Here is a 27,843-nt window from a genome sequence, read left to right on the forward strand (position 1 = left end):
AAAATTCCAAATTCATCAGGATGGCCTGCTTTTCACCAATCGACAGTCCATTCCAGCCCCTCTCTTATATGATATAGACAAGGATGGTACAAGAGAAATAACGTTAGCTACCTATGATGGAGTTGTAAATTTTTTCAGGTAAGTAGCTTCAACAATTGTTTAGTGGATTGCTGCACGTTGACATAAATCTGGTGGCTATAATAGGGTCTCTGGCTATTTGATGATGGATAAACTAGAAGTACCTCGTAGAAAGGTTCGTAAAAACTGGTATGCTGGCTTGGATCCAGATCCAGTGGATCGTTCACATCCAGATGTCCATGATGATTCAATTTCCAAGGAGGCTTCTGCTAAGAACTCAATATCTCGTATGTGATCACAACCCAACTGTAATCACCTTTGCTTTTATTTCTATTTCCTGAGGATGTTGGCCAATTAGCCATATTATAATTGTGCTGATTGTTGTTGTTCGTGAACTTTTTGCGTTTGCATTTTTATACATATTTAAATATGAAACACTGTGTTTTGCAACTCCTGTAACATATTTAAGATGCCTTAAATAACTTTGCTATGGTAAATATATTAGGATTAACATGTCAAATTTTGTAAGTATGTTATACGATGATTGAGAAATTAGCATATGGGTTTATAAACTAATATTCCAAGTATCACATATTCCTTTTTGAAATTCTGATTATGAATCAAATTAGGAAAATTCTGTTACTTTTTATCCAGATATAAATGGGAGCATGAATGAGTCAAATAATTATGATTCTACAAACATTGTGAACAACCTCTCAATGAATACATCTAAGCTTGAGGATAGAGGAAAACTTGATTTTACCCAAACTAGTCAATACAATGGAGTGTCAAGCAATCTTAATGACACAATCAAAAGGGACGCTTCATTGGAAAATGGTACAGAGGAAAATCAAACATAAACGCAAAGAAGGCTTCTTGAAGAAATTGATAATCAAGGGGCCCACGATGGACATTTGAAAGACCATAACATTGGTGTTGGAGTGCAAGGAGCAACTGTGGAAAATGACCAAGAACTGGAAGAAGAAGCTGATTCATCTTTTGATTTGTTTAGAGATACATATGAGTTAGCTGATGAGTATAATTATGACTATGATGATTATATTGATGAATCAATGTGGGGGGATGAAAATTGGACAGAAGAGAGCCATGAGACAGCAGAAGATTATGTTAGCATAGATTCACACATACTTTGCACTCCAGTAAGTTCCATTGGAGTTGATCATACAGAAAAAGGAAAAAATTAGGGAATTTAATTCCTAAAAGCTTGACCCACTTTTTTAATATTCTATGAAGGTAATTGCTGACATAGATAATGATGGTACTAAAGAAATGGTTGTGGCTGTTTCATACTTCTTTGACCGCGAGTAAGAATTTTTACTTTATACATTTGTGATATTTTTACATGAAAAATTGCCCATAATGATACGAAAACTATTTCTGGTACTTTCTTTTGGATGTAATTATTCTGTGGAAAAGCTTGTGGTAAGCAACTTCTCTGCTTTTTGTTTAAAAAGTTTTCTTGTACGATGATATCATCTTCCTAGATATTCTGTTTCTTGAAATGAAAATTGGTGCCAAAGTCATAGACTAATTTGATACTTTCTACATCTGACATATGATATATTAATCTTATGTAGGTTAGAATGTTACAATAACAACTCAATATTGATGGAAGTTTATTACAGGAAGAATCAGCATACTTTTTTACACTGCTTTTCATGCAATTTTCAGACATTTAATGGTTGTATGCGAACCGTGTGTAATTATTCTTACTGGTCTTAGTCTTAGGTCATGATTCTCACAATGTTGGCTTGTCTAATTGATTCTTCATCTGCCCAAACTATGGTTGTATTCAACTGAGATACTACTATCATTTTGTTCTTGTATATTTAATGCATTTGTACTGATTTTTTTGGTGAATGTCATATATATCTAAGGTTGTTTATGCATTCAATTCTTTCTTATTACAGTTGATTGCTACTCGGAAAGCCTATAGGTTCCACTGTACAAAAATTTTGTACAAAGGTCTGAACCTTTTCCTAGCTACCATGTGTTCTTTTAAATTAAATTTTGGATCTCCTGCGGAACTTAACACGTTTGATCCAAAACTTAATCTATTCGTTCTTTTAGGTTTTGACTTGGATCTCCTGCGGAACTTAACACGTTCGACCCAAGTCTCCTTAAGTTATTAATTCCATTAAATATCAATTTCCATAAAAGGTTCCCAGTACTGACGTGGCGAGGCACATGACCTTCTTGGATATGGGAGCAACCACCACCGACTAGACAAAACCTTTAATAGAAAGCTAATATTTAATTTCCTAAAATAACTTTAGGTTAACCAAAGAGAACAATCAAATCACAAGGAAAAGAAAGAAACAAAAGAACACAACTTCGAAAAAAAACATATTCGAAATACTAGAACGTAAGCCTCTTGTATTTGGTATTATTTCCATAAATAACTAGCATGATGCGGAAATAGAAATTACTAGTTATACCTTGTAGAAAAACCTCTTGATCTTCTACCGTATTCCTCTTCTAACCTCGGACGTTGTGTGGGCAACGATCTTCCAAGATGAGAAACCACCAACCACCTTCTTCTCCTCCAAGCAAGGTTCGGCCACAAAGGGAAACTTCACCAAGGAGGAAAAACAAAATACTAACCAAGCTCCAAGAGATGCTAGCTTTCTCTCCTTCTTCTTCTTCTTCTCCGAGTAGTATCCGGCCACCACAAGAACTCCAAGGGAGAGGGAGAGGTTCGGCCACCACAAGAGGAATAGAAGAAGATGATGGCCGGCCACACCAAGGAGCAAAAGAGGGAGAGGAATAATAGATGTTGTGTCTTGTGAAGGCACCCTCACCCCTTCTTTTATATTCCTTGGCCTAGGCAAATTAGGAAATTTAATTACAATAAATTTTCCTTAATTTCCTTGACATGATTTAATTGAGAAAAATAAAATAAAATTTCCCAATCAACTTGTAATGGCCGGCCACAATCAAAAGGAGCAAATTAGGAGAGTTTCAATCAACAAATTAAAACTTCCTAATTTGTTTCCGGAAATTTTAAAAAATAAAATTTCTCTTAAAAATCTCTTCATGGTTAATAAAAGGAAATTTCTATAATTTTAATTTTATTAACATGTGAATAATTTTAAAGAGAAAAAATAAAACATCTTTCCAATCTACAAATAAGGAAAGAGATCTAATATCTTTCTTTAATCTTTTGTAGATCTTTTACAAGAGAGATATTTTAATTTTAATTCTCTTTAAAATATATCTTCCACATAATAATAAAAATTAAAATTAAATTTCTTTTTAATTTATTTTGGCCGGCCCTACTAGCTTGGGTTCAAGCTAGGGCCGGCCACCCAATCTCATACCTAGGCCGGCCCTTGGATCCCAAGCTAGCTTGGCGGCCCCCTATGGTGGGTATAGAAGGTGGGTATAGGTGGGTATAGAACTCTATAAATAAGAGGCTACGATAGGGACCGAGAGGAGGAATTGGTTTTGGTCTCCGATAAAATTAAGCATCCCGTGTTCGCCGAACACACAACTTAATTTTATCAATGATAATTCATTCCACTAGAGAACTATCATTGAACTACCGCACCAATCCCAAATTACATTTTGGGCTCCTTCTTATTATGAGTGTGTTAGTCTCCATGTGTTTAAGATATCGAATGTCCACTAATTAAGTGAGTTACCGACAACTCATTTAATTAATATCTAAGTCCAAGAGTAGTACCACTCAACCTTATTATCATGTCGGACTAAGTCCACTGCAGGATTTAACATGACAATCTTTATGAGCTCCTCTTGAGGACATTATCAACCTAGCATCACTAGGACACGGTTTCCTTCTATAATCAACAACACACACTATGAGTGATACCATTTCCCAACTTATCGGGTTTATTGATTCATCGAACTAAATCTCACCCATTGATAAATTAAAGAAATAAATATCAAACATATGTGCTTGTTATTATATTAGGATTAAGAGCACACACTTCCATAATAACGAGGTCTTTGTTCCTTTACAAAGTCGGTATAAAAGAAACGACCTCAAATGGTCCTACTCAATACACTCCGAGTGTACTAGTGTAATTATATAGTCAAGATAAACTAATACCTAATTACACTACGACCTTCTAATGGTTTGTTCCTTTCCATTCGGGTCGTGAGCTACTGTTTATAATTTATAAGGTACTGATAACATCATCTTACGTATGTGACACCACATACTATGTTATCTACAATATAAATTAAATGAACAACTACAAACAAATGTAGATAATTAGACCAAATGTGATTCTTTATTCATAATGAATGTTTACAAAGCTTAGGCTCTCAGGTATACACTCAACAATCTCCCACTTATACTAATGACTAAGTGCCATATCTTCTACCATACATCCGATCCCATTCCTCCACATGCCGATCGAAGCTTTGTGGAAGGGCCTTAGTGAAAGGATCGCCGTTATCCGTGATGCAATCTTGGCGATGACAACTTCTCCTCGCTCACGATATCTCTTATCAAGTGGTACTTGCGCTATATGTTTACTTGCCTTATGGGCTCGTGGTTCCTTCGAGTTTGCAATCGCTATTATCACAATAAATTGTGATGATTTTGGGCAAACCAGAATCACATCTAAGTCCATTAGAAAGTTCTGAGCCATACTGCTTCTTTAGCCGCCTCAGAGGCTGCTACATACTCGGCTTCCATGGTTGAGTCCAAACGCATTTCGCTAACACTCCTCCATGAAATGGCTCCACCTCCTAAAGTAAACACATAGCCGATGTAGACTTACTGTTATCCCTATCGATTGGAAATCAACTGTAACCCACAGGGAGCAAATCATCCGCTTGGTAAACTAGCATATAATCCCTAGTCCTTCTCGGTACTTTAATATATGCTTTACGCAGATCCAATGTCCTTGTCGGGGTTACTCGATATGTCTCGACCATGCCTACGGCAAACAGATATCGGTCTCGTATAACATTGCATACATTAGGCTTCCCATGCCCAAGCATAAGGAACGCTTTCATGTCCTCTATCTCTTTTGATGTCTTTGGAGACATCTCTTTAGATAGAGCTACTCCATGTCTAAAAGGTAAGAAACCTTTCTTGGAGTCTTGCATGCTAAACGAGCAAGGATTGTATCTATATATGAAGCTTGGGATAGACACAACATTCTTTTCTTGCGATCCCTTATAACTTTGATCCCAAGAATGTGTGCACATTCTCCTAAGTCCTTCATATCAAATTGTTTGGACAACCATACCCTTACGTCGATAATACCTTGACATTGTTGCCAATTAACAAAATATCATCTACGTATAGTACAAGAAATACCACCACATTTCGTTACACTTCTTATATACACAAGACTCATCCGGACTTTGAATAAATCCATATGGTGGATTACTTCATTAAACCGGATGTTCCAAGACCTTGAAGCTTGCTTGATCCATAAATGGACCGATTGAGCTTGCATACTAGATGCTCTTTGCCTTTTCAATAAATCCTTGGTTGCTTCATATGGATGTTCTCTTCAAGACTTCCATTAAGGAAAGTCTTGACATCCATTTGCCAAATCTCATAATCCATATGAGCGAATGGATAAGAGTATCCGGATAGACTTAAGCATAGCTCTTGGTGAAAAGGTTTCCTCATAATCGATTCCTCTTTCCGAGTGTACCCTTTCGCAACAAGCCTAGCTTTGAAGGTTTCTACCTTCGCTATTCCTCTTTTCCTTTTGTAAATCCACTTGCATCCAACGGCTTTTACACCATGTGGTGGTTCTAGCTCCCAGACCTTATTAGAGTACATGGACTCTATTTGAATTCATTGCCTTTTGCCAAGATCTTGCATCTATATCTTGGAGTGCTTAGTCATATGATAGGGGATCATTCACTAGGGATCAAGTCCAAGACTCTCCCAAAAACATGAATCTTCAGTGCATTACAACCCTCCCACTACGACGAGGCACCGTGGTTGTGTATCATGTGTGACACGTGTTGCAGTCTCTTGTGGTACTTCATCTTGTACTGTTGGTACTGAAGTAGACATGTCCTCTCTAAGTTCTTCTAAAACAAGTTTACTACTGGGCTTGTGATCCATTATATAGTCTTCTTCTAAAAACTGGGCATTGGTGCTAACAATGACCTTCTGGTCTTTAGGACTATAAAATAAACCACCTTTCGTTCCTTTGGGATATCCTACAAACACGCGAACTTCTGTACGAGATTCTAACTTATCAGCATCTGGTTTCAGCACATGTGCTGGACTACCCCATATCCGAATATGTCTTAGACTGGGTTTTCGCCCATTCCACAATTCTATGGGAGTAGAAAAAACTGATTTAGAAGGTACTAAGTTTAGAACGTATACTGCTGTTTCCAGAGCATATCCCCAAAATGAATTTGGTAATTCTGAATAACTCATCATTGATCTAACCATCTCCATAAGAGTCCTATTCCTTCGTTCTGCTACACCATTCTGTTGGGGTGTTCCAGGTGCAGACAATTGGGATTGAATCCCGGCCTCTGATAAATAATTCCTAAACTCTCCTAAGAGGTATTCGCCACCACGATCTGACCGTAGTGTCTTGATACTTTTACCTAGTCGTTTCTCCACATCAGCCTTGTATTCTTTGAACTTATCAAAGCACTCGGACTTGCGGCGCATTAGGTAAATGTATCCATATCTTGAATAATCGTCTATGAAAGAGACAAAATATTCAAAACCTCCTCTTGCCTGGACAGACATAGGACCACACAAATCAGAGTGAACCAACTCTAACACTTCTTTGGCTCTATACCCCTTGGCCTTGAACGGCCTTTTGGTCATTTTACCTTCTAAGCAAGATTCACAAGTTGGAAAATTTTCCAACTCTAATGAACTTAAAAGTCCATCGGCTATAAGCCTCTGAATCCTACTTAAGTTAATATGACCAAGCCTTAGATGCCAAAGATATGCTTGGTTCATTTCAAGGTTCTTTTCTCTTATTAGAATTAGAAGATGAATTATAAATTTCCATGTTTTGCTTTGTGGAAGAATTTGGATTTAAAATATACAAATTGCCAACTAATGCACCAGAACAGATAATCACTTTATTTCTTTTAATAACTACATCGTTACTGAAAGAAACTGAATATCCATCTAAAAACAGTTTAGAAACTGAAATTAAATTCTTTCTAAAACTGGGTACATAAAGACAATTTCTTAAAACCAAATTTCTATTTCTACTAAAAGATAAGTAGACGTCTCCCCAACAATGCCACCTTAGTAGCATTGCCCATGTAGAGATAATCTCCCTTCAGATAGTCGTCGGGTTTCTGGAACCCCGCAAGGAATTGCAGACATGATCGATGGCTCCCGTATCTACACACCAGGTTTTGGTAGATAACACCGCTAAACATGTTTCAACAACTAGAGTATGAGATATACCTTTGTTTTGGTTCTTACGAGGACATTCCGCCTCCTGCCTGCTTGCGGATGAAGCACTTGCCCTTGCTTCTTCATTCCAGCTTTAAATCCGTACTCTGAGATTTATTCACTTTCTTTCTTGAACCATTTTGTTTCTTCTTCTTCTTACCTTCGGTTTAGAAGTAGAACCATTTTCAACATAGTGAATTTGAGCATTGTGACGAAATAACCCTTCTTGAAGTTCCGTCAGGAGTTCCCCTAATGAATAAATCCTTTTATTCATATTATAGTTCAGTCGCTGCTCAAAACTTCTAGGTAGGGTTTGGAGGATCATATCGATCTGGTTTCCCATCAATTTCTCCTCCAAGGATCTGTATTTCGTTCGGATAAGCCATCATGTTTAGGATATGATCCCTTACAGGAGTACCCTCTTGCATGGTGGTGTCATTATCTTTCTCATAGCTTCTTGTCTAGAAGCCCTATCCGATGACCAAAGAGTTCCTTGAGATTGTTCATAATATCATGTTGGTAAATCTTTATGTTGATGTTGCAATACATTTGACATTGAAGCCAAAATGTAACACCGCGCCATCTCATCTGCTTTTACCCATTTCCTATGATATTCAATCTCCTCTTGGGTAGATTCACCGATGGGTGCATCAGGGCAATGCTCGATCGATAAATTTATAGTTTCAGCAGATAAAACAATGTCCGGTTTCTTTTCCAATCTATGTAATTTGGTCCGAAGTCTATTTTGTTGAAGTATGATGGACGGATGGGTTGAAAGTCATCCTAAGAATCACAAATAACTTTTGGTCGAACTCTAAATTTAGAATAATATTGATTCCTCAAACAATACTATTTTAAATTAACCAACACCTTAAAACACCGTGAATTTTGTATGCCACGTTAGTGTGGACGTATACAAATTCAACATTTAAATAAAAGGAGGGCTTTAACCCATTAATTTTATTATCTTGTCAACCTAACTTTTGACAAATAAAATTAATAGTTGGTATTATTTGGTCACACAAATAATAGCGGTGACTCCGTTGGGGAGGATACTATTAGATGTGTCTAAGTGTACACCATTACTTGACACTAAATCCATTAATAAGATTATGCCCCTTCCGTTGGGGAAGATCACACGCTCTTAATTAACTTCCTATAGTCATCCAAAATGGAAGTCTGTTCTAGTGATCCACAAACAAGCTCATCCGTTATGGAGGAAGGCACTCGAGCCAACACGCAAGCTTGTTTGCATCACTTACAAACTAGTAATGGAGACCATGGGATTTACTTAAAAATCCTCTCCCACTTAGTTATTTATAAATGAGGAATTTTAACTATGCTAGCCTACTAAACTTGTAAACTAACATGCACACACGACAATATAAAAGCAATAAATAGAAAATCTAATTTTCAACTATTATGGCTTTTATCTTTAATTGTCCTCCGTGTGTTGTCATCACAATTTGGCCACCGCCACCGGGTCTATCTGTCGCATCCATCTTGCTCCGAGTTCCGCTGCGCCTCTGGTCCTTAGAAGGTTCCACGCTTTGCAAGATTCGATCCATGACATAAATAGAATTTTACATTTTGATCCTATATTCCATAAAAGGAATGTACATGTATCTAGATCAAAATAAAATCCTAATAAAACTAAATCAGACTCTGTATTTCAATACAATCATGCACACACATATAAATTGCCCTTGACATGTCCAAGGGTCCAATCACACATAATTAACTAAAAGCCATAATAGTTGGATCCTGCATCCACAAAGTTAGCACATCCTACTATTATCCACCTAAATTATGTATGACATGTGCATAATTAAACTAAATACCAAATACAGAGGCAAAACCCTAGCTCGATACCAATTGTTGGTTGCTACTCGGAAAGCCTATAGGTTCCATGTACAAAATTTTGTACAAAGGTCTGAACCTTTTCCTAGCTACCATGTGTTCTTTTAAATTAAATTTTGGATCTCTGCGGAACTTAACACGTTTGATCCAAAACTTAATCTATTCGTTCTTTTAGGTTTTGACTTGGATCTCTTGCGGAACTTAACACGTTCGACCCAAGTCTCCTTAAGTTATTAATTCCATTAAATATCATTCCATAAAAGGTTCGATCTTGGACGTGGCGAGGCACATGGCCTTCTTGGATATGGGAGCAACCACCACCGACTAGACAAAACCTTTAATAGAAAGCTAATATTTAATTTCCTAAAATAACTTTAGGTTAACCAAAGAGAACAATCAAATCACAAGGAAAAGAAAGAAACAAAAGAACACAACTTGAAAAAAACATATTCGAAATACTAGAACGTAAGCCTCTTGTATTTGGTATTATTTCCATAAATAACTAGCATGATGCGGAAATAGAAATTACTAGTTATACATTGTAGAAAAACCTCTTGATCTTCTACCGTATTCCTCTTCTAACCTCGGACGTTGTGTGGGCAACGATCTTCCAAGATGAGAAACCACCAACCACCTTCTTCTCCTCCAAGCAAGGTTCGGCCACAAAGGGAAACTTCACCAAGGAGGAAAAACAAAATACTAACCAAGCTCCAAGAGATGCTAGCTTTCTCTCCTTCTTCTTCTTCTTCTCCAAGTAGTATCCGGCCACCACAAGAACTCCAAGGGAGAGGGAGAGGTTCGGCCACCACAAGAGGAATAGAAGAAGATGATGGCCGGCCACACCAAGGAGCAAAAGAGGGAGAGGAATAATAGATGTTGTGTCTTGTGAAGGCACCCTCACCCCTTCTTTTATATTCCTTGGCCTAGGCAAATTAGGAAATTTAATTACAATAAATTTTCCTTAATTTCCTTGACATGATTTAATTGAGAAAAATAAAATAAAATTTCCCAATCAACTTGTAATGGTCGGCCACAATCAAAAGGAGCAAATTAGGAGAGTTTCAATCAACAAATTAAAACTTCCTAATTTGTTTCCGGAAATTTTAAAAAAATAAAATTTCTCTTAAAAATCTCTTCATGGTTAATAAAAGGAAATTTCTATAATTTTAATTTTATTAACATGTGAATAATTTTAAAGAGAAAAAATAAAACATCTTTCCAATCTACAAATAAGGAAAGAGATCTAATATCTTTCTTTAATCTTTTGTAGATCTTTTACAAGAGAGATATTTTAATTTTAATTCTCTTTAAAATATATCTTCCACATAATAATAAAAATTAAAATTAAATTTCTTTTTAATTTATTTTGGCCGGCCCTACTAGCTTGGGTTCAAGCTAGGGCCGGCCACCCAATCTCATACCTAGGCCGGCCCTAGCTTGATCCCAAGCTAGCTTGGTCGGCCCCTATTGGGTGGGTATAGAAGGTGGGTATAGGTGGGTATAGAACTCTATAAATAAGAGGCTACGATAGGGACCGAGAGGAGGAATTGGTTTTGGTCTCCCGATAAAATTAAGCATCCCGTGTTCGCCCCGAACACACAACTTAATTTTATCAATGATAATTCATTCCACTAGAGAACTATCATTGAACTACCGCACCAATCCCAAATTACATTTTGGGCTCCTTCTTATTATGAGTGTGTTAGTCTCCCTGTGTTTAAGATATCGAATGTCCACTAATTAAGTGAGTTACTGACAACTCATTTAATTAATATCTAAGTCCAAGAGTAGTACCACTCAACCTTATTATCATGTCGGACTAAGTCCACCTGCAGGGTTTAACATGACAATCTTTATGAGCTCCTCTTGAGGACATTATCAACCTAGTATCACTAGGACACAGTTTCCTTCTATAATCAACAACACACACTATGAGTGATACCATTTCCCAATTTATCGGGTTTATTGATTCATCGAACTAAATCTCACCCATTGATAAATTAAAGAAATAAATATCAAACATATGTGCTTGTTATTATATTAGGATTAAGAGCACACACTTCCATAATAACTGTGGTCTTTGTTCCTTTATAAAGTCAGTATAAAAGGAACGACCTCATATGGTCCTACTCAATACACTCTGAGTGTACTAGTGTAATTATATAGTCAAGATAAACTAATACCTAATTACACTACGACTTTCTAATGGTTTGTTCCTTTCCATTCTGGTCGTGAGCTACTGTTTATAATTTATAAGGTACTGGTAACATCATCTTCTGTATGTGACACCACATACTATGTTATCTACAATATAAATTAAATGAACAACTACAAACAAATGTAGATAATTAGACCAAATGTGATTCTTTATTCATAATGAATGTTTACAAAGCTTAGGCTCTCAGTATACACTCCAACAGTTTATGCATTCAATTCTTTCTTATTACAGTTGATAAGTTGGCAGGTATTATGATAATCCAGAGCATTCAGCTGAGTTAGGTGTTGGTTGCTACTCGGAAAACCTAGAGGTTCCACTGTATAAAAATTTTGTACAAAGGTCTGAACCTTTTCCTAGCTACCATGTGTTCTTTTAAATTAAATTTTGGATCGCCTGCGGAACTTAACACGTTTGATCCAAAACTTAATCTATTTGTTCTTTTAGGTTTAGACTTGGATCTCCTGCGGAACTTAACACGTTCGACCCAAATCACTTTAAGTTATTAATTCCATTAAATATTAATTTCCATAATTGGTTCCCAGTACTGACGTGGCGAGGCACATGGCCTTCTTGGATATGGGAGCAACCACCACCGACTAGACAAAACCTTTTATGGAAAGCTAATATTTAATTTCCTAAAATAACTTTAGGTTAACCGAAAAGAACAATCAAATCACAAGGAAAAGAAAAACAAAAGAACACTATATCGAAAACAAATTCGAAATACTAGAATCGTATGCCTCTTGTATTTAGTATTATTTCCAAAAATAACTAGTATGATGCGGAAAGAAAAATACTAGTTATACCTTTTAGAAAAACCTCTTGATCTTCTACCGTATTCCTCTTCTACCCTCGGACGTTGTGTGGGAAACGATCTTCCGAGATGAGAACCACCAAGCACCTTCTTCTTCCTTGTAAGTTTCGGCCATCAAAACTTCTTCTAGGATGAAGAAGTTCGGCCACCACCACCATGCTCCAAGGGATGCTAGAAAAGAGGCTTCTTTTCTCTCCTTCTTCTCCTTCTTAGATCCGGCCACCAAAGCTATCTCCACCATGAGAGAGTTTCGGCCACACAAAGGAGAGGAGAGAAAAGAAAAGGCCGGCCATACCCAAAGAAGAAAAGAGGGAGAAAAATAATAGAGACATCCACAATGAAGCCTCCTCTACCCCCTCTTTTATAATCCTTGGTCTTGACAAATAAGGAAAATTTAATAAAAACTTCCTTAATTCTTTTGCCATTGAAAAGGAAAATTTATTTAATTAAAAATAATTTTCTTTTCATCATGTTAATGGCCGGCCACCTTAATCCCTTTAATCAAGGAAATTTTAATTCACACAAGAATTAAAACTTCCTAATTTGCTTCCGAAAATTTATAAAAAATTCTCAAATAAGTTTTCCCTTCATGGTGGTTAATAAAAAGGAAATTTTATAAATTAAAATATTTCTTTTAAACATGTGGATAAAAAGAAAGTTATCTCTAAAAAATTAAAATCTCTTTTAATCTACAAATAAGGAAAGATATCAAATCTTTTCTTAATCTTTTGTAGAAACTTATAAAAGAGAATATTTAATTTTAAACTCTCTTTTAAATCATGAACATGATTAAAATTGAAAGTTTTCTTAAAATTTAAAATCCTCCTTTAATCAACAAATAAGGAAAGATTTCAAATTTTAAACTCTCTTTTAAACATGTAGATGATTTACAAATAAGGAAAGTTTTTACCAAAAATTAAAACCATCCTTTTAAACTACAAATAAGGAAAGAGATTAATCTCTTCTCTTAATTTTTTGTAGAAAGTTATAAAAGGAAATTTTTAATTTTTTAAACTCTCTTTTAAAATCATGATATCCACATAAGAAATAATTTTAATAAAAATCCTTTTTAATATTCTAGTGGCCGGCCACCTAAGCTTGGGACCCAAGCTTTAGCCGACCACCTACATGACTCATCCACTTGGTCTTGGCCGGCCCTAGCTTGGGTTCCAAGCTAGCTTGGCCGGCCCTATTGGATGGGTAAGAAGGTGGGTATGCGGTGGGTATAAATCTCTATATACTAGAGGCTACGATAGGGACCGAGAGGAGGAATTTGTTTTGGTCTCCCGATGAAATTAAGCATCCCGTGTTCGCCCCGAACACACAACTTAATTTCATCAATAATAATTCATTCCACTAAAGAACTATTATTGAACTACCGCACCAATCCCAAATTACATTTTGGGCTCCTTCTTATTATGAGTGTGTTAGTCTCCCTATGTTTATGTAACGCCCGAAAATTCTCAAAACTATTTTAGAATTATTCTAAGATTTTTCTGGAATTTTTAGATATTTTTCCGGAAAAATCCGAGTATCGGAAGTAGCAAAAATAATTAGAACCGTAAAATAGCTTAGGCGGGAATCGAACCCGAGACCTATGGTTTACGGATAAGATTAGTAACCGGTGAACCTAGCAGGGCCGTGATGAAAGAAAGGAGAACCAAATATATTTATATTAGAGTTGGGTTCATTAAACCACTTAATATAAATAATAAACTTAAGTTGGAGTTGGGTTATTCTTATTTTGGTTCGGCACCTTCTCCTCTCAAACCCTCACGCCGGCGCCCCTCTTCTTCTCCCCTTCCTCACGCACGGCACACCAAGCCCAAGGTCCATCGGTTCACCTTCCGGCGACGACTCCAACACGAAAGAGGTTCTTCTCCGCGAGAGGAACGCGAAGACGTGATAGGATCGTCGAGAGGATCATCTCCACCGGAACTCTAGCGAATAGAATCGTAAGAAATTACGATCAAGAGGTAAGAAACCCCTCACCTGCAGTATAATAGCTCCGTTTGGTTTCATACGCATTAGTTTTAGCTATATGCAGGTTTTCCGGCACATAGGGTATGTTTAAACCCTCCTCGAGGATTTAGGGATCTAGTTGAACACCTCTAGACGGGCCGGACACGTTGTCTCCTTTAGTTGGAGATTCTAGACGTTGTCGGGTACCTAGAGGTGATCTCCCTATTAGAGGAGAGAGTTAGAGCACACCAAGTGTTCGGTAAAATGTTAGTGTAGCTAAATACCACCTCAGTTATGTTTAATAGCTCAGTTAAATGTATTAGAGGCATTTAAACCAGCACATTAGTTTAGTTCAGTTTTATGGGACTACGGTCCAATGGGTGGGCTCCCACAGTCGCCTCTAGGTTCAGATAACCTAGCTCTAGGTTCAGATAACCTAGAAACAGCATGTTATATCAATTAGCTATAGATATCAGTATTTTATTTTCAGTGGCACTGTACTGGATTAGATATCCATTGGGTTGGACTCCCACAATCGTCCCTAGGTTCAGATAGCCTAGACAACCCTGCTAAATTCGGGACTTGCAACCCCGGGTCAGCAAGTACAGTTGCCGGGCCTAACAGCATGTTTAGTATTTTCACTTATTATGTATTAGATTTCAAAACTCAAAATCAGTGATGCTAGTTGAGTTTGTTTCCAGTTACAGATTTAGTTTCAGATAGTTTAGCCTATATTCAGTTCAGTGTTTATTTGGTTGCTTTGCCATGATCCAGTGCTTATGCCATGCTTATATGTTATGCCTTACGATTTCAGTATACCATGTCTTAGCAAGTTCAGCGCATATTTTCAAATAGCATGATTTAAAAGCATATTGCATCGAATGCATGATTTTGTGAGGTAGATGGTTTCTTACTAAGCTTTAAGCTTACAGATTCTACTTTTCCTTATACTGCAGATAAAGGTAAAGGAAAGATGGACTAATAGAGGAAGCTGGAGGGCAATGCAAAGATGGTGTGTGTGGCAGGAACCAGAATCAAAGGTCCTTAGAGGACTTAGCAAGTTTAACCAATTAGAACTCTAGCAATTTTTACTTTCATACACTTTCAATTGTTAAATGTGTTTAGTGACTTAAAATGCCATGAACCAGTGAACCTTACTCTAGCTTAAGTCTAAAATTGTTATTACATGTTGTTAGAATAGTTATCATGCATGGGATAGTTGATAGGTGGAGTCTTGGCACAACCCAGGGGCTGAAATCAGAGTTCAGATTCGAATCAGAACTCGATCGGTTCGGGAACTGGTGTCCTTTGGATCGGTCGGCCGATCCGAGACAGATCTGATATCTCTGTATCCTCATGGATCGTCATCCAGCCGATCCGGCCAACGAGACATGGGAGGTGAACTGATCGGTCTACCGACCGATCCAGCTGCGCCCAACGCAGCAGGCGCACGGAGGCTCACTGATCGGTCAGTCCGACCGATCAGTGAGGTCCTGGATCGGTCGGCCGACCGATCTAGGTGCGTACAGAAGCGAAAGGAGAAGAGAAAGCTTTTGGATCGGTCCGCCGACCGATCCAGAGACTCCTACCGTGCCAGTATCAAGCTGGATCGATCCCGTGATCGATCCGACAGCCCAATCGATCTGTGGATCGATTGAAATGCCTGATTACAGCTAGCAGGTCGTCCGGGAGGCATAGGTTGTCTCCCCTAGCAAGTGTACAACTCTTAGGTATACCCAGAGCATTAAGTTTTGATCAGTTTAGTAGAAAGATTTTAATTAGCCTAGCTTTCCGCACAGTATAGTTTAACAATAACTGTAGCGATTCGCCTTACAGCCTAGTAGTAGAAGGCGGGTCGTTACAGAGTGGTATCAGAGCAGTGTTCCATACTTCCTACACACACATCAGCATTGTGCCTACAGCTTCCAAGTAAGAACACCTCTACTTTATTTATGCTTCTTGTTTATTATTACAGTTCATGTTTATATACCTACTGCTTGTTAGTATGTGATAGTTTAAACATGATATCAGTAGTTAGATAACTGTGATAGTGTTAGTTATACTTATGTTCTCTATGTCTTTAGAAATGGCACGAGGACGCCCAGCTAGAAGGGCACTAGCTACTGAGCCCCAGCAAGAGGCAGGCAGTTCAGTGCCTCCTCCAGACCTTACAACACTAGTGGCCCAGTTACAGCAGCAACTAGCTGAACAGCAACAGGAAATAGCCACCTTAAAGGCTAATCAGCAGAATACCCCCACAGTCACCCCGGAACCGAATTTGACGACTCCGGTAGTCTTAGAGGTTCCACCAGCCCAGCCTACAGCACCAGCACCAGCACCAGTAGCCCCAGCAGCTGAGCCAAGAAAGGAAGCCTATCTGATCCAGTGGCAGCGAGTCAAGAACTTTTGTACAGTGGAACCTCTAGGTTTTCCGAGTAGCAACCAACAGGAGCTTCTGGACTGGCCAGAACACGAGAAGGTGAAGTGTGCCTCCTTCTGCCTGACAGGAGACGCACGCATGTGGTGGGAAAGAATCAGAACGAAGCACCCAGTGAACCAGATGACATGGGCTGACTTTGAGAAAGAATTCTTTGAGGAGTTCTTTCATATGCAGGTTACAAATCGCCACTATGACGAGTTCACTGAGTTTCGTCAGGGCAACCTCTCAGTTGAGGAAGCCGTGAAGAAATTCAACAGGTTGGCTCGTCTATGCAGCACGGAAAAGGAGCGGATCAGGTTGATGCTCAAGATGCTGAGGAGATAGCAATGAACGTGGCGGTGGCATACATAGGCCACAAACCACGGAGGAATTGGTGGCGGTGCCTTGACCACGAGCATTACGAACAACATGAGGCGTGAAGCAAGTCTCCTCGAGTCAAGGCCAGAAACTCTCACACTCAAAACAACAAGGCCACACTCTAGCTGGAAAGGGAACTCCAACAAAAAGCGCAAATCGGGAGTGACTCAAAAGGATCTAGCAAGCGACCCGGTTATCCAAAGTGTGCCACTTGTGGGAGATTCCACCCGGGGTTTGCAGAGGCACACGAGGATGCTTTGAATGTGGACAAGAAGGGCACATGGCCAAGCAGTGCCCGAACAAGACCGGTCTTCCTCAGCCACAGCAGATCCAGTATGCAGGCCAGCCAGCTCAGTTACATCAGATGCAGGCCGCTCTAGAAGGTCCACTCATCAGCTAGGGCCGATTAGAAGCCCCTCCAGCTATGGCGAATACGAGGATCTACTCACTCACCAGAGAGGACGTAACAAATGCCTCGACAGTTGTCACAGGTCAGATTAGCATTTTTCAGTATAGTGCTACTGTTCTATTTGATACTGGGGCAACCCATTCATATATAGCCAGGATGTTCTCCGAGAAATTAGAAATGCCCCCAGAAGTACTCAATGGTCAGTTTCTGACGGCACTACCTTCAGGAGAGGTCATGGCATCGACGCACTGGCTCAGAGCAGTGCCAGTCATTATAGCAGACCGGGAACTCTTTTGTGATCTGATCCTGCTGGAAATGACTGACTACGACGTCATCCTTGGAATGGACTTCCTGATCAGATACGGTGCTTCCATAGAGTGCCGTAAGCAAAGGATTCAACACAGCTTGAGTACATCGGAGAACCAAAGAGAAAAGCCGAAAATTTCTCTCAGCTATGAAGGCATAGAAGTTGATGGATTCGGGATGTGCGGGTACCTAGCACATGTAGTCACTACCAGCCAGGACGAGGACCAATAGCTAGCAGTAGTCTTTCCTGAAGAGTTACCGGGCCTAGCACCAGAGCGAGATTGAATTTGAGATAGAGCTCTTCCCGACACCAATCCTATTTCCAAAGCGCCTCAGCATGGCTGAAAGAGTTACAAGGAACTTTGAGGAGCTACTTGACAAGGGCTTCATCGCCTAGTCACTCACCATGGGGGCGCCTGTGCTATTCGTGAAGAAGAAGGATGGAAGCATGCGGCTATGTGTAGACTACGAGCAGAATCAGTCACGATCAAGCAGTATCCTCTTCCGAATAGATGACTGTTCGACCCGTTAAAGGGCAGCGGTGTTCTCAAAATTGACCTCGGATCGGGATATCACCAAGTCGAGTCAAGGAGGGTGATATACCAAAGACACGGACCCGATACGGACATTACGAGTTCGTAGTCATGCCTTTAGGCGTGACAAATGCTCCGCTACATTCATGGATCTTATGAGCAGGGTATTCGGGGAGTATTTAGATAAGTTTGTTATTGTATTTATCGATGACATTCTTATCTACTAGGAACTCAGGAAGAACACTCGAGCACTTGAAACTAGTATTGCAGACCCTTCAGCAGAACCACTATTCGCCAAGTTCACGAAATGTGAGTTTTGGCTAAATCGTGTCCTTCCTGGGTCACGTCATCTCAAAGGATGGTATTATGGTAGATCCCAACAAGATAGAAGTAGTAAGAGGAGACCTAGGAACGCCAGCGAGATCAGGAGCTTTACGGGATTAGCAGGATATTACAGAAAGTTTGTAGAGGACTTCTCGGGATAGCCCCACTGACAGCTCTCACCGGGAAGAACAAGAAATTTCGGTGGACAGAGGACACAGCTTCAACGAACTCAAGAGGAGATTGACTAGTGCACCTATTCGACCTTTGCCGAAAATACTGACAGCCGATATATATAGTGGCGCCTCTAAATTGGGATTAGGAGCGATCTTGATGCAAGATGGCAAGGTAATCGCCATGCCTCCGGACAACTCAAGGATTATGAGAAGAACTACCCTACTCATGATCTTGAGCTTGGATAGTGTTCGCTCTCAAAATTTGGAGACATTACTTGTATGGAGCTCAGTGCAGAGTGTATACAGATCATCAGAGTCTGAAGTACTTCTTCACTCAGAAGGATCTGAATATGCGATAGCGCAGGTGGCTAGAGCTAGTCAAAGATTATGACATAAACATCCTCTACCACCCAGGGAAAGCCAATAGGGTAGCAGATGCACTTAGCAGAAAATCCAGCGCTACCTTATTATCTCTAGCGACCATGTCACCACCCCTACAGAAGGAGATCGCGGATTTTGGTCTCGAACTCATCGTCGGACAGCTCTACTATGACCTTAGAGTCTACCTTGCTTGGTGATATTCAGTCACTCAGGATCGGGACCCTGAAATTGAGAAAATCAAGCAAGGGCTATCAGAATCGAAAGTAGAATTCGAGTGTCCGATAGCGGGTGTTGTATTTTGGTGATAGACTACGTGTTCCGGATCGGGAGGAGCTACGGAGACGGATTTTAGATGAGGCTCACAGGACTCCCTATGCGATGCATCCATGCTCCACCAAAATGTATCAAGACTGAAGAAACGTTTTGGTGGCCCGGATGAAGCGAGACATCGCCAGATATGTTAGCATCTGCCTCACCTGTCCGAGGGTCAAGGCGGAACATTAGCGACGAGTTCTGCAGCCTATTCTGATCCCAGAATGGAAGTGGGAGGATATCTCGATGGACTTCATAGGGGGCTACCAGAACCACGAATGGTTTTGATGCCATCGGGTAATAGTCGACGGGTTGACTAAATCAGCCCACTTTTAGCTATCAAGATATCCTACTCCATGGAGAAGCTAGCTCAGTTGTATCTCCGGAGATCGTCGGACTACATGGAGTCCCACGAACCATCATTTCGAGACAAGGCAGATTCACATCACACTTACGGGAGTGCGTGCGATCGACGATTGGGCACAGGTGAAATTCACCTGACATTCCATCCTCGAGACGGATGGTCGGGGCGAGTAAATCAGTACTCGAAGATATGCTCGAGCGTGTGCCCTAGACTTGAGGAAGTTGGTGCAAATATCCGAGTTTAGCAGAATTTGCAACAACAGTTATCGAGCCACTATCGGCATGGCACCTTATGAGGCACTCTATGGGCGGAGGTGCGGATCACCAATCTGTTGGTATGAGAGTGGTGAGCAGAAGGAACTAGAGCTTGAGGCAGATGATCGGTGGCGAGATACCACAGCGACCATCAGCAGATCCGAGAGGATAGAGGCGACCTGGGCCGAGCTATCTTGATACAGCCAGACCCTAGAGTTTTCGATTGGGGATCAGTTTTCCTCGAGTAGCTCCCATGAAGGAGTCATGCGTTTTGGGAAGAAGGGCAAGCTAGCTCCCGGATATGTGGGACCATACCTTATCACGAAGAGTGGGCAAGGTAGCATATGAGTTAGAGCTACCTCAAGAGATGTCAACCGTCCAACGTTTCATGTCTCCATCTGAAGAAGCATATCCCGACGCCACCGGTGATTGAGCCCCAATTTACAGGTCGTGATGATCTCAGCTATGACGATCGACCTATTCATAATAGACCGAGCAATAAAGAAATTACGGAACAAGGAAGTACCATTAGTCAAAGTCACCTGGCAAAATCACAGCAGCAGAGGCGACTTGGGAGGCAGAGGCCAGCATGAGACGAAGTACCCAGTGTTAGTTCGACGAACTTTTTATAAGGTATGGGGGATTGTAACGCCCGAAAATTCTCAAAACTATTTTAGAATTATTCTAAGATTTTTCTGGAATTTTTAGATATTTTTCCGGAAAAATCCGAGTATCGGAAGTAGCAAAAATAATTAGAACCGTAAAATAGCTTAGGCGGGAATCGAACCCGAGACCTATGGTTTACGGATAAGATTTAGTGAACCCAGCAGGGCCGTGCTGAAAGAAAGGAGAACCAAATATATTTATATTAGAGTTGGGTTCATTAAACCACTTAATATAAATAATAAACTTAAGTTGGAGTTGGGTTATTCTTATTTTGGTTCGGCACCTTCTCCTCTCAAACCCTCACGCCGGCGCCCCTCTTCTTCTCCCCTTCCTCACGCACGGCACACCAAGCCCAAGGTCCATCGGTTCACCTTCCGGCGACGACTCCAACACGAAAGAGGTTCTTCTCCGCGAGAGGAACACGAAGACGTGATCGGATCGTCGAGAGGATCATCTCCACCGGAACTCTAGCGAATAGAATCGTAAGAAATTATGATCAAGAGGTAAGAAACCCCTCACCTGCAGTATAATAGCTCCGTTTGGTTTCATACGCATTAGTTTTAGCTATATGCAGGTTTTCCGGCACATAGGGTATGTTTAAACCCTCCTCGAGGATTTAGGGATCTAGTTGAACACCTCTAGACGGGCCGGACACGTTGTCTCCTTTAGTTGGAGATTCTAGACGTTGTCGGGTACCTAGAGGTGATCTCCCTATTAGAGGAGAGAGTTAGAGCACACCAAGTGTTCGGTAAAATGTTAGTGTAGCTAAATACCACCTCAGTTATGTTTAATAGCTCAGTTAAATGCATTAGAGGCATTTAAACCAGCACATTAGTTTAGTTCAGTTTTATGGGACTACGGTCCAATGGGTGGGCTCCCACAGTCGCCTCTAGGTTCAGATAACCTAGCTCTAGGTTCAGATAACCTAGCTCTAGGTTCAGATAACCTAGAAACAGCATGTTATATCAATTAGCTATAGATATCAGTATTTTATTTTCAGTGGCACTGTACTGGATTAGATATCCATTGGGTTGGACTCCCACAGTCGTCCCTAGGTTCAGATAGCCTAGACAACCCTGCTAAATTCGGGACTTGCAACCCCGGGTCTAGTAGGGATGCGCGCACAGCAAGTACAGTTGCCGGGCCCAACAGCATGTTTAGTATTTTCACTTATTATGTATTAGATTTCAAAACTCAAAATCAGTGATGCTAGTTGAGTTTGTTTCCAGTTACAGATTTAGTTTCAGATAGTTTAGCCTATATTCAGTTCAGTGTTTATTTGGTTGCTTTGCCATGATCCAGTGCTTATGCCATGCTTATATGTTATGCCTTACGATTTCAGTATACCATGTCTTAGCAAGTTCAGCGCATATTTTCAAATAGCATGATTTAAAAGCATATTGCATCGAATGCATGATTTTGTGAGGTAGATGGTTTCTTACTAAGCTTTAAGCTTACAGATTCTACTTTTCCTTATACTGCAGATAAAGGTAAAGGAAAGATGGACTAACAGAGGAAGCTGGAGGGCAATGCAAAGATGGTGTGTGTGGCAGGAACCGGAATCAAAGGTCCTTAGGGGACTTAGCAAGTTTAACCAATTAGAACTCTAGCAATTTTACTTTCATACACTTTCAATTGTTAAATGTGTTTAGTGACTTAAAATGCCATGAACCAGTGAACCTTACTCTAGCTTAAGTCTAAAATTGTTATTACATGTTGTTAGAATAGTTATCATGCATGGGATAGTTGATAGGTGGAGTCTTGGCACAACCGGTGAAATCGAGTTGATTAAATCGAACTCGATCGATCTCGAACCGATCGAGGCTGGGCGTGTCCTTGGATCGGTCGTGGCCGATCGAGCGGATCTGATATGCTCTGTATCCTCATGGATCGGTCGGCCGATCCGCAGGTAACAGACATGGGAGGTGGCGGTCGGTCTGGGCCGTCGGTGCTCTGGATCGGTCGGTAGCCGATCATCCACCGCGCCAACGCGGCGGCGCGGGCTCAGCGATCGGTCATCCGGCCGTCGGTGAGTCTGGATCGGTCAGGCCGATCTAAGTCGTCTGACGAAAGGAGAGAGAAAGCTTTTGGATCGGTCCCCGACCGATCCGGAGACTCTGACCGATTCAAGCTGGATCGATCCCGTGATCGATCCGACAGCCCAATCGATCTGTGGATCGATTGAAATGCCTGATTACAGCTAGCAGGTCGTCCGGGAGGCATAGGGTGTCTCCCCTAGCAAGTGTACAACTCTTAGGTACACCCAGAGCATTAAGTTTTGATCAGTTTAGTAGAAAGATTTTAATTAGCCTAGCTTTCCGCACAGTATAGTTTAACAATAACTGTAGCGATTCGCCTTACAGCCTAGTAGTAGAAGGCGGGTCGTTACAGTTTAAGATAACAAATGTCCACTAATTAAGTAAGTTACTGACAACTCACTTAATTAATATCTAGCTCCAAGAGTAGTACCACTCAACTTCATCGTCATGTCGGACTAAGTCCACCTGCAGGGTTTAACATGACAATCCTTATGAGCTCCTCTTGGGGGCATTCTCAACCTAGATCACTAGGACACAGTTTCCTTCTATAATCAACAACACACACTATAAGTGATATCATTTCCCAACTTATCGGGCTTATTGATTCATCGAACTAAATCTCACCCATTGATAAATTAAAGAAATAAATATCAAATATATGTGCTTGTTATTATATTAGGATTAAGAGCACACACTTCCATAATAACTGAGGTATTTGTTTCTTTATAAAGTCAGTATAAAAGAAACGACCTCTAATGGTCCTACTCAATACACTCTAAGTGTACTAGTGTAATTATATAGTTAAGATAAACTAATACCTAATTACACTACGACCTTCCAATGGTTTGTTCCTTTCCATTATGGTCGTGAGCTACTGTTTATAATTTATAAGGTACTGATAACATGATCCTCTGTGTGTGACACCACACACCATGTTATCTACAATATAAATTAATTGAACAACTTCATTTATCATAAATGTAGACATTTGACCAATGTGATTCTTATTTCTAGATAAATGTTTATACCAAAAGCTAGGCTTTTAGTATACACTCTAACATTAGGGGGTATCAACATTGAAAAATATGTAGCAAGTGGGATTGTAGTTTTCAACCTTGATACAAAGCAAGTCAAATGGATTCAAGATCTTGATTTAAGTGTCGATTCGGGGAATTTCCGTGCATATGTTTATTCTTCTCCTACTGTGGTTGACTTGGATGGTGATGGAAAATTGGACATTCTTGTTGGCACTTCCTATGGCTTGTTTTATATTTTGGATCATCAAGGTAATTTTTTTTTTGTTTCATTTTATAGTTGTAATTATTATCTTTGGTAAGTCAATGTGTTCTTTGTAATGTTATTAACTGCAACATCTTCATGTTTATATATTGCAATTTACCCAATATATATTGGAGGAATTGCATCTTTTCTATTGTGGTAAATTTTGCAGTTTGAGTAGGATTTTTTGTTAGAAATTGTAGAAATTTAGAATACAAACTGAAACCTCTCTGAATAGAAGCCAGTGAATTATTTAGCAGAAATAGGAATTTGACATGAGATCAAATTTTGTGGTTGTGTATCCTAAGGGTGGATTTGGTTTAGTTGCCGACATTAGAGTTTGTGGTATATGTTTGGGAATTAGGGTCCTCACCAAGTTTCACTAATCTTGAACTGAAATGGACTAGGTCTAATGACAAACTCGTGCCTTTATTTACTTAAGACTTTCCTATATGTGACACTTATGTGACATTAATATCTCTTGTATTCCATTTTCAAAAAGAGAAGACAATGTAAATTTAAAGGATATTATTAACATGTCTCTTGCTCTTTCTCTATCTCAAATATGCAATTATGTAATCTTAAATTATCAGAACCGAGCACAAAGCTTCGATTTCTTGATTTTATTTTTGAAAGCAATTTCGTGTAGGCCAAGTGAGAAACAAATTTTCTCTTGAGATGGCTGAGATTCAAGCACCAGCTGTGGCAGCTGATATTAATGATGATGGCAAAATTGAAATAGTGACAGTTGACACTCATGGAAATGTTGCAGCAAGGACTGCACAAGGAGAAGAAATTTGGTAAGTGCATCTTAAGAGTCTAATACCACAGGTAAGTTTATTTCATTTTTATCTGGATGCCATTTAAACTTGATTCATTTCTTCTTAAGGTGATCTTACCTGTACTTGTGCATATTTATGCTGGATTTGATTGTATATACTCCATGTAGGATAAATAGTATTTTTTAAAAAAATATTTTGATTTGAACAAAGAATTCAAATCCGATGGAACTTATATAGAGAATCATAGTGTTATAATACTAAATGCCATTTTGTTCATGTGGTATGAATATAACTTGGATTGCCATTTTTCTCTCTCCACTAATACTGAGATATGCATTTCACAGTGTTCTATATGATAATATTAAAATATTATTGTTCATAGAGATTTATAGCAAGCATGTTTTACCAAATGAAATACCTTTCACTAAACAAGCATGTTCTGAGGCAGATGTGAAACCTTGATTTACCCTATGAGCTTGCCCTATGCATGTTAGTGATTGCTTGAGAATGAAATGAAGAGCTTGTAAAGACATTTCGTGTATGATCCATAGTATATTGATATAGAAAACATCTATATACTGCAGTTTGATTTCTTAATAGTTCGCTCTATATACTGCATGTTAGTTTCGTCAAATGAGTGACAAGGAGGTATAATTCTCAAGGAAGAAAAGATCATTCCTTCTTTTGTGTTGAGTATAATGGAATTTTGTCCCACGTGAATGGATGTTGCCGATTGTTTCTTGATACACACTGATTTGTATCATTTTGTTTGACTTGTGTAGTATGAAACAACACCTAATATTTGTTCTATCTTGTATTGCTTGTTTTCCAGGAATTCGTGTTGTCATGTAGACTATAATATGGAATTCTGAAATTTGATAAGTTTTGTTAAATTTTTCTCTTGCAGGTCAGGCAATTCATGAGACTTGAGTTTTTTTTATGCAAGAAGTGAGTTTTGTTAGGATGTAGCTTGCCTTGCTAATTTGTAAATTAAAAGTCATATGGAGAACAGCAAATAGAAAACATGTGATTTAATGTATATGGAGAACAGTAATGGAAAACATGTGTATTTTGATGAGTAACAACTCATTTTTGTATATTTTTGTATATGTGTGGCTACAAGATGAATTATATATAGATGTTTATTTTGGATTTAATGTAGTAAATATTTAGTTTTGTATTGGTGGTTTGCTTATATTAAAAAAAAACAAAACGAGTAAATATTATCTACCACAATGGTTTATATCTGTTGTAAAAAAAGTCTACCACAACGGTTTATTTCTGTTGTTGAAATTATCTACCACAACGGTTTTAAAACGTTGTCGTATCCTTCGTAAACACATTTTGAGCATATAAACAACAACGGATAAAAACCGTTGTCAAATGTCTACAAAGACAACGGATTCAAAACCGTTGTCGTAGGGCAATACATTCTACAACACCCTCAGTTACAATGGTTTTTTGACCCTACGACAACGGATAATATCCGTTGTCGTTTGCAGTTTTTGTTGTAGTGATAGATTAAGAGATTCTTTACAAAAATCTTCAAATGTGCATTTAGATCCAAAACTAAAAGAAAGATATTCTATGTAAACAAATTTAGCTAACGATTCTCTTAATTTATTATCCGAATATAAAAATAAATCAGAATCGGTACTACCGCTAGTTGAAAATCTTGATAATTTTGTTTGAGAACAGTCGAGTCAAAATTCCGTCGGGTGCTTCGTTTTTACATGTCATTTCAACGACTCATAGCTGCCGCCAGCTTGGAATTTGTAGGAAGCATTACAGTACTTACATTTTGCACGCATTTCTTCTGACGGAATAGTGACATTCTCAAAATATTTAGTGAAAATAGAAGACTTTAGAGGAGGAAGTTCCCGAACCTTAGAAGTAATTGCATTGGTACTTCCTTGTGTTTCAGGTATCGGATTCATAAGATGCTCGATCTCATCATCGGTAGATTGAATGTTGGAGTCCTCCTCCCGCGGATTCATTATTTCATTTTCCTTCTGAGCTCGAGATGACGCACCTCCGCGACATCCTTCCATTGTAATTGAAAATTGGAAATAAAAACGTGTAGAGAATACGAAATTGAGATTAAGAGTAGAAAAGATGTGTGTAAAAATGATGAAATAAGCTAACTATTTATAGAGTTTAACGGACACTATATCATAGTCATTGATAAAAAAACGATCAAATGATCCTAACCGTTGAAAAAAATACTCAAAAACCTCCCACCCTCTCCCAACGGCTATGAACCGCTGGTTAACCAGCGGTTCCAACGGCTATGAACCACCGATTCAAGCCGGTAAAAAAAAAAAATCAAATGTTGAACCGACGGGCCGAACCGACGGGCCGCCGATTTTGCACCAACGGAACTGGAACCAGCCCGACAACTTGCCGGCCGGTTCCGATTCCGGTTCGAGCCGACGAACTAGGTCAACAGGTAACGAGCCCGTTGATCCAATTACGAGCCCGAGCTGAGTCCAGGTCAAACCCAGCCCAAGGTCAGGTCTACATCCAGCTAGTCCTGTAGCCCGTGCAATTGATTTACTAAGGAATTTGGTACAACGGAGTGCGAAGACTGTTCGAATTATATGGAACATAAATCGTGTTCACTGTTTCTTATTAAGACGCCTAAATAATATCTTGTTTCATAGCTTAACCATATTTAATAGATAATAGATATTTAAAAATTTGGAATTATCTATATATAAAAAAAACCTAGATTAGAAATCAACATTCATAGGTCTGGATGAGAGGTGGGAAAAAAATAGAGCGAAACAAAGTAACATTCGTTAGTTTATATATTGGCAATTACACATACTTAATAAACATGTTGATAACAATGAAAATAATTAGATGGGAACTAATTGCTGAGACCCATG

General features: G+C 39.3%; 1 pseudogene; it reads left to right on the forward strand.

The window, feature by feature from the left end:
- The first annotated feature begins 217 nt into the window (after positions 1-217).
- LOC122014127 lies at positions 218-25,875 on the forward strand (annotated as a pseudogene).
- Positions 25,876-27,843: the final 1,968 nt, after the last annotated feature.

The sequence above is a fragment of the Zingiber officinale genome, chromosome 8B (genome assembly GCF_018446385.1).
Source record: "Zingiber officinale cultivar Zhangliang chromosome 8B, Zo_v1.1, whole genome shotgun sequence".
Lineage (NCBI taxonomy): Eukaryota > Viridiplantae > Streptophyta > Magnoliopsida > Zingiberales > Zingiberaceae > Zingiber > Zingiber officinale.